Below are 9,426 nucleotides of genomic sequence, written 5' to 3'. Positions count from 1 at the left end.
AACAATCTGAAAATTAACAAATGAGTTGATCTCTTTCATAATTATAATAAAAAACTTAATTTGGGTTTAAGATTACCTCAGAAGTGAATTTTTTTAATTTCTTAATTTAGATGCCTTACACTCCAACAGTTATTTTTCCCCAATTAAACTACGGCCATATTAGCGGCCGGTAAATACTGGTAGTTCGACTTTAGATTTACACCCTGACGAACGAATACGATGGCTGAATGGTATTTTTCCATGTTTTTTCCTATGTATAACATGAATATGAGACTTTTCTCGTTAAAAAGTCCTCTGCGAAGGCATCTGTTTCCTTAAAAGCAGATAGTCATCGTGTGTTTTGCTGTATTCAAGTAATCCTAACCTTCAAACTACGGCACCTGTCACACTAAATCAAGAAAAAAGGTTTCTAAACAAGATTTTTAATCGGTCTGCGGGCCCCAGTGGCCAAGCGCTAAAACCGCTGAGTACTGTCAATCCTAGATAAGTTCAAATCCTGGTGAACACGCTTGTTCGGTGAATGTTTTCTACGTTCAATGTGAAGGAAATCTAGTTTTCCTTAGAAAGTCCTCCCCGATAGTTTCCGTCCTCTTGCGCAGATGCCAATTCCATTAAATTTTCTGCATTAAACACAATTGTAATTCTTTCTTTTTAAAGAAATCCCAGGGTAAATAATTGTAAACATCAGATTCAGTGCGATTATGAATTATTATTTTAAAGTAGTTAACATTTTGAGTGGGAAAAGCATTCTTAATACGCTCATAAAAAACTCCTCCTCTAAATTGGCATCAAACTGTGTTGATTTCTACAACATTCTATATAAATACGTTTCCAAAAAATTCTGCTAAAATATTATATACGGTATTTTCTCCCGCCCTTTTAGCATGCCTTCGTGGTCTCAGTACGCTCGGCGCGCATTCGAGAAGTCCGTGGTTCGTGTCCCGGGTAGGGCATTGCTCATTTTTTATGTCTCTTGCTGTTAAAAAAATGTAATGTCTCTACAAACCTTCCATTCATCAGAATAGTAATAAAGTCATGAAGCATAGGGGGTAGGGGGGGAAAGGAATTTTAAAGAAAAGATTATTTTTACAAAATGACTCAAAATTTCTTGAGACAGTATAAGTAGTTATATAACTCAAATAATTAAATATTTGACCTCTTAATTTTACCAGTATTTCTGCATAGAAATAAAAAATAATTAAATATCGATAATGAGTATCATAGATAGTGGAGCACATCGAATGAGCTTCACAATATTTTCAAAAGCAGCCACTTTGACAAATGACCAGAACTGTCGGGAATCGCTTATGAATGTCACTTACACGTTTCATAATGCCAAGAATGTTATAAAAATAACGGTAATGCTATATCAGCAACTTACCGATCTTTCCAAAGTGCTTAAAAATAGAGCTGTTCCAAAAATTGTATTCAGTTCATTCACGGTGTTTAATCAAAAGCTCGTCGTCGATTTTTGAACTACTTCTCGATAAGCTATTGAATTCAAATTTTGTACACACACCGTTTACGGATGATAATAATTCGATTTAGAGTTTTTAAAATTTAATGTCGAAGAAATGTTTTGCTCATATTTCCATTTAAAGAATAAACTAAAAATCTCAAAATTTTTAAGTTTGCATCATTGTACAGAGCGTAAAATAGCTTTTGAAATAAAATTTGCATGAAATTCGTAACCTAATTTCTTATTTTGGGGCGAATTTTGTTTTAAATTTATATATCTTTTCGATTATTTGAGGTAAAAGGATACTTGGAAGTAAAAGACTGAACCAAAAGACTGAAGTAAAAGATTGAAGTAAAAGACTGAACCAATAATAATAATAATAATTTATCGCATAGATTAATGGTAATAAGAGATTACTTAATAGCCTCTTTGCTAAATTCCTGTACAGTTTTATAAGAAGAATCATAGGTTCTTAAATTACGAAATCAAATAATTGAATCGCATTGTCAGACGTATAAGATTTATAAATTTATCAAGAGAGCCTCGCGTTTTTATTATTCGTGATATAAATGTGTAGAAGAATTTTTTAAAGAGAATTATTTAATCTCGTATTCCCATCAAATTACACGATACATTATTTTTAGAACAAAGGGAGTTAGCCGAGAAGGTCTATTAACTTCATTTTGCCATTTTGCGTTGAAAACTGTGTCAGTTCACTTTTCAAAATGTTGCTACCACATATTACAGTCCTGTATTATACAGTCCTGTATTATATTCCCCCCCGGGGGTCGACGTAGAGAACTCTGCGAAGCTACTGGCTAGGATCTGTACCTAGGCAGTCTCGGCCACGGGGGTATAAAATTTATGAACTTGGTGGTTCTGAAGGCTCTGGGAAAGGTCACTTATTGGCCGGCCTCGGAGTCTGGCACGTCCTAGCGCGGCGTGGTGCTAGTAACCCGTGGGGTTTTCCCCCGGGGTCGCCGGGTAATGTCCCGCTTCGACGGGCTCGCCCGAGCGACTGGCAGGAGCAATTGACGACCGGTGCTGCCTGGTGACGTATCCAGGTGGTGCGCGGCTCTGCTGGAGGGTAATAGTGGAGGTTGAACCTCCACGACGTGCCCGAAGGCAGAGTCGACCTGTAGTGAGATTTAGTTACTTGGAACAGGGAAGCCGAAACCTATAGTCCTGTATTATATTTAAAGAAATTAAATAATGGTTTTGGTTTATTAAATTACTGCAAAGCACACGAGGGCTATCTGCCTTGAAATTAAATAAGGAATAATCTGCATAAATATATGCATGTTTCTCGCATTGTGATAAAACAACGGTACCTAGACCCATCCAATTTTGAATAACGCACATTTCCACCCGAATATGGGCATCTCGAAGCCGAGATTTGGAATTTGTTTTATTATATGTTTCATATTTCGTAAAACTTCAATGAATTTTTTATTAAGAAACTCAACGATTTTAAAGCGAGCAAAGGCAACACTGTATGAAAATAATAATATAAAAAATTATCTCCAACGGGCGAGACTGTGTATCGGAAATTCTAAAGATATGCTCATTTTAAATTTATTTTGCGGTATTGCTATTTAACTGAAGTTTTATGGTTCAAATGCGAAGAACATGATATTTAAAAATAGAGGTAACCCACAAACCGTTAAAAAAAACGCCCCTTTGGGCGTAATGTAAAATCTGAAAGATTTGCATTTTCAGATTTTTATGTTTGCATTTATTACTTTTATTTTTCTCGTTTTAATCCATTAATGCTCTTATAGGTAAACGTTCATTTTGTAAAAAAATTCTATTTTTATTCAATAACTGTTCTAAAACGGAAATTCTTAAATCCCTTTATATATGCATCCACTTTGTAAATGGTAATAAATTTGTTTCTTTAGAGTCAGTGTAAGGCCTTTATTCCAAAACATCAAGATTTCTCCCCACGCTAATGACAGCCATTACCCATTGTCGTCAGGATTGCATGGACCCTTGTCCCCTTAGGCATTGGGGGTTGGAAGACATACAAAAACACGGGACTGTCCGTTTTCGAGGGTACATTTAAACTAACAATAATACGTAACAAACCGTTAAGAGACCTGCATTAAAGAACGAGAAAATCCGGGCCAAACCGTTAATGGGTTAAAAAAACTTTAGTGTATTGACAAAAAGGCTACAGAAATTAATTAAATTCTCTTATTTAACAGAGGAATTTTTATGCAAACTTAGACCCTAGTCTTACAGCATTGGACTGTCAGAATTTATTATTCAATAAGAAAACTTAATTATAATATTCTTATATATTCATCACTTTTTCAGTATCCACTCATGTTTATAGGTTAAAATGCCATATTCAATATTAAAGTTATTTATGAAATAAAAACCTAATAAAATCTGATAAATCATTTGTGTGTGCAAATTTTTAAATCTAAATCTCTTACATTAAATTATTTCTGTCTTTTAAATTACATCCCATTATTTATTTCAATTCAATTGATTAATGCGTTTGTACTAATATTTCAAAGTTCTTTCAAGCACTTTTTGTGTCCTGAAAATGCCAAGTATTTCTATAAAAAAAATAAGCAGGCATACAGAATAATTCATTTAATAGTTCATATAATCTCTTTTAACTGATTTCATGTCTAAATTTTCTACACAGAAATCCGCTGTCTAATTTTTAGTATCTTTTATCGGACGAAATTTTTCAAATGAATTAAAGGCTTGATTGAGCAAAACACGTCTTTAAAGCTAAATGTATTCTAAGAAATACAAAAAATGTCAACACGATTTTGCCCCCATTCAAATCAGTCATTTAAACTATTCAAACCGTTCAGGAAAAGGATAAACATTGAGAACATAAAAATCTGCCCTTTTTTATATATACTTTAATAAAAGGAAATGTGTTCCTTCTTTTTATAAGAAAAAGAACCCATTTTCCTTTCTAAGTTTTGAAAGTCGCCAACGCTTAAAAAATGATAAACTATGCCAAGGTAGAAACCCGCCTTTGACAACTCAATGCGCATGCGTGGTTAATGTTGGTGCGAATAGCTTAAGCGGCTAATCGCACCGATGGTGCGAATAGCATCAGCCGGGAAAAACAAGGGTTTCGTAGCATTACTAAGAAAAAAACTTAGTGAAATTCACGGTTCAAACATTCATCATATGCATTGTATTATACATCAAGAAGTTCTATGCACGAAAGTAATAAATATGGAGAATGTTTGTCATATACAAAAAAAGTTATAAATTTTATAAGATCTCGAGGTTTAAATCAGCGTCAATTCACTGCTTTCTTAGATAGTGAATATTCGGGTTTGTCCTACTATACCGAGGTACGTTGGTTATCTTGCTCCAAGATTCTCAAACAATTCTGGGATTTGAAAGAAGAAATATGTCAGTTTTTAAAAACGAAAAATCAAGACGTAAGTTTATTTTACGATCCAATATGGATACAAGATTTATCTTTCTTGGTTGATATAACCAAACACTTAACCGATTTAAATTTATCGTTACAAGGAAAAGATCATATCATTACGAACATGTTTGACATAATTAAAGCACTCACATTTCAACTAGTTCTTTGGGAAAAACAACTTAACAATGAAGATTTGACGCACTTCCCGACGTGCAGCATGAACAAATCAAGTTTAGATGATACTTGTTCGTATCAAAAATACGCAGAAAAAATTGCAAATTTAACAACTGAATTTGAAACGAGGGTTAATGATTTTAGTTCCCTCGAAGACAATTTTTTTTTTGTTTTCTTCGATTTTCTCAATAAGTATTGACTCAGTACCCAGCCATATGCAAATGGAGGTGATCGAGATTCAATGCAACTCAAATTTGAAAGCAAAATTCATTGAATTGGGCGTGCCTGAATTTTACAAATATTTACCAGCCAGGTTTGAAAATACTCGAAAATTCTCATATGAAATTATTTCCATGTTTGGTAGCACTTATCGGTGCGAGCAGTTATTTTCAGTCATGAACGGTAATAAGTCTCCTATTGGAAACCATATTAATGATGCTCACCTTGGGTCAGCGTTGAAAGTTATCACTGCAAACAAAATTTCTCCCGAAATAGGAAAGATAATAGCAGAGAAGAGATGTCAAGTATCAGGACGTAAACATTAAATTTTTCTTGTTCTTTTATATATATATATATATATATATATATGTTTATTATTGTATTATTCGAAATAAATCTACGTTTCTATGAATATTGATTTTTTTTGGGGGGGGGGCCCGCCTAAAGTTAAACCTTGTTTGTTTGGCCCAAGTGTACCTATGAGTTTGACATCCCTGATTTAGATCATACTATCCAGTTTTTAACATTGGCACCAACTAACAGATTTGGCGACAATACATCATAATCAAAACATAGAATGTTACTTTAATAAAAAAAAGAACATCACTTTCCTATGTGCTGTTTACAAAAATAACAATTTTACAAACAGTATAAACTATTCGTGATAATAAAAGGAACAATAACATCACAAACAGTATTAACAATATTTTACTGCACAAACACACACATTCCAAAATTGATTTTGTATTTATAAAAATCAGATGATCATCAATAAGTGGCAATTAAATGAAAACATATATTTTGAAGAATTACGAAGAGTAATTTTTCTAACATTCTATGGAAAAATACCAAGCTGAACTCACCTCTCAAATACACGCTCCTGGGCTGGGAATCGATTGAGCTCGGACAAGAATTAATTATCCATTTTCTTCGTCTTTCTTTATTTCTTGGAAAACGAAATATCCTTATGCTATTTTTAGAATGACTGGAACAATTTAGTGCAGCACATCCACCCGTGTTTCTCAAAATTAGGTCGGAATCAATCAACAAATATGTCAACATAATAATGCTGATCCAATGGCAGATAGCAACAAGTGTGCTTTGTTGGCTACAAAATGGACTATGAGTCAGCTCCCTTTTATAGAAGCCCCTTTATAGTGTTGGGCTGTACATCAAAACTCTGTGATGATGTAGGCAACGAAACCTTGATTTATGTACACCACTGTATCTTTTCACACAGTTCCTTGCTACTGCATGCTTTTGGTTATAATTTTCTTCTATATATGAAGAGGGATTTATATGTATGGTGTCAAAAGCCAAAGTTCCAATGAATAAACTTTATCACTTGAAATACTAAAAAATAAATATATGGAAATAAAAATTTCTTGTACAGTTGGAGAAATCTAATATCAGATTTCAAAAAGAAAAAAAATCGTCACCCATTACATTGCAAAATCATTTTAAACTCATTAATCCGAAAGAAAAAATGCATAATTTTTAAGTACAACAATTTGATAAATGGAAGATAGAAGTCTATAAAAGAATTGTCTTTTATCTGCATTTATTGAGAACACACAATTTTTTAACTTGCATGTGTATCTAAATGCATATAAATTAGGTACATTTCATGTTTAATAAAATTTAGTAATCTATTTCTTTCACATTCCACCAATATTTTAATTACTACTTACTGAAAAAAAAAAAAAAAGGTTATGGGTAAATACTACTAAAGAACTAAAAATGAAATCATACTTAGTATAATATACTGTGTAAAAATACTAGCACATAAAAAATTATATTTATTTATTATTTCTATAACCATATATAAATAATACATCTATAATTTGAAAGAATAATATTATAACAATAATATCAAATACATTCTAAATGCAGACAAAATTAATCAAAACATGCTACAGACTGAAAAATTGGTACTCTGTTATCGGGACTGGATTAAGGAATGTATGTATGTATGTATGTATGTGTCTATATGCGTACACATACATACGTATGTACATATAATATACATATACACTCATTTCTGAATCCAGTTCCGATTACAGAAGAGTACCGAAAAATCTTATTTCAGGATTACAAGAATTGAGGAAGTATTGATAACTGACATTCAGTTTCTTCCTCTGTCCCTGAAAAATACTTATTTGCGCTTCATCTAATTTCTCAGAGTATAAATATGTTTGACAAAATGTGCTTATTTCCTTCCTTAAATAATTTTATTATAAAATTTTGGGCACATAGCTATAAGCCAATAGTTTGTCCCTCCCTGCAGTGCCAAGAAGTTATGAACTGCACTGTCTCCATATGAACGTGTCATGAACACAAGAACATTTTGCATTTATTGCCAAGATCTTCATATTATAATCAGAAACCTGCAAAATATTACTGTTGTACATATCTTATCTAAAGGCTTAAACAAGAATAAAGGAACTATATGCTATCAATAACAGGAAATATAATGATTATCAGGATTATAGAAATACATATGTTTGATAAATTTTAAATGCTTTGAAACTTATTAGCTAAATGATAATAATCTACTTAATATGAAATAATATTCTACAATATAAGATTATTGAGGAGTGTTACTTAAAATCCTTGGGTTTACTAAGAAAATAAATTACATAAGCATTATACAAATCTTATTTCAAATTTATGGAAAGATACATGTTTATAACATTATGAAAGCTGAGTTATTATTCAAAACTAATCCTACTTCAGAAAATTCTCAATACACAGTTTTATAGTTTTACATATATGTAACAATTATGAGTACAATCTCATAAAATTAACATAACCTTCTCATTTGTGGTGTCCAACATCAAGATCCGAAAGAGATTAAAATGACCTACTGACACCTACTAATTTTTTTTATAAACTATATTTATCTATCGCATGAGAAACTTGCAATATTTTCATATGATGCTTCTAAAATAGCATAATAATATACTGGTAAAGTAAAATGGAGAAAAGAATACTCTTTTTTCAAACAATTGCATAACATCATATCCTTCATAAGAAGAAACAGGGTATTTTACATCAATAGGTAAAAAATTACAATCCCTTTTCACATGAATTTTTAAGCACTATAATTAGATAAAATATTAACAGATGACTTCAAGAATAATATCAAAATCTAAAATCCCAACAAACACTGTAATTCGTTTTTAAATAATACTGCAAATGAATCCAACTAGTTACTTTTTTCAGATCCTGATTTTTGACAACAAAACACAAATGAGAATGTTATGCACCAAAGATGTAATTTATTATGAAAACCAGAGAGAAATTTAACTAATATATTCTTCTCTGTTTATTATTATATAATTCGGAACTTAATTCCGATTGAATTTTTCAAATGTTTCAGGTGTTACATAAAAATATTCAGCAGAAAATTATTCGTTAAGTATAGACGAATTCATAAAAAAATGTTTCTACAACTGAAACTGATCAGAAAACCAGAAATCACGACACATGTAGAATATACTATAGAATAATTGATTAAGTTATTTACAATTTTAGACTGAAATTTCAACAATTCAAATAAGTAACTTACTCTTAGCTCAGGCGGCAATCCAGTAAAATGTAAGAGTCTTCGAACGAAAGCTGTTAGTTCAGAACAGAATACAACTGTTTATCTTCCCTAAATAACTTTATAAACTGCTTAACAGATAAGGCAAACGTATCCAGTATGCTTCGGAACATTCTTCTTTGAAATGAATTACGATGATGTATTCAATTTAAAAGATACATCGCTAAACATTCATCCGACGTTTTAAACGGTTGCATATAAGCAGCCGAAAACCAGACGATCGCTACGCCGCACGAAATGGTTTCGATCGGTGCTGGAGGATTGTAAATTGTCGCTCCGCACAAAAAACCCGTCATATGTGACGTCACTTTCGTATTGAGATCTCGTCGCACGCAAGGAGGATACGGCCCGAGTAAGGCTAAGGCTCCTCTAAATATAGGATGCTTAGATGCAAAGGAAAGTAAGGCTCCTACCTTTCCTTTGCATCTAAGCTTGATTTTTCCCCCGTCGGTGCAGAAAGACTTAGCGGATGCAAAACAAGACATCTGTCTACTTTGTCTGCCTGTCTGTCTAATGTTTCCCGTATAAAACGGGAAGCAGATTTTATTAAAA

This window comes from Stegodyphus dumicola, chromosome X2, assembly GCF_044657685.1.
Source record: "Stegodyphus dumicola isolate Sdum_Otavi_A_Nest chromosome X2, ASM4465768v1".
Lineage (NCBI taxonomy): Eukaryota > Metazoa > Arthropoda > Arachnida > Araneae > Eresidae > Stegodyphus > Stegodyphus dumicola.
This window is presented reverse-complemented; position numbering follows the sequence as displayed.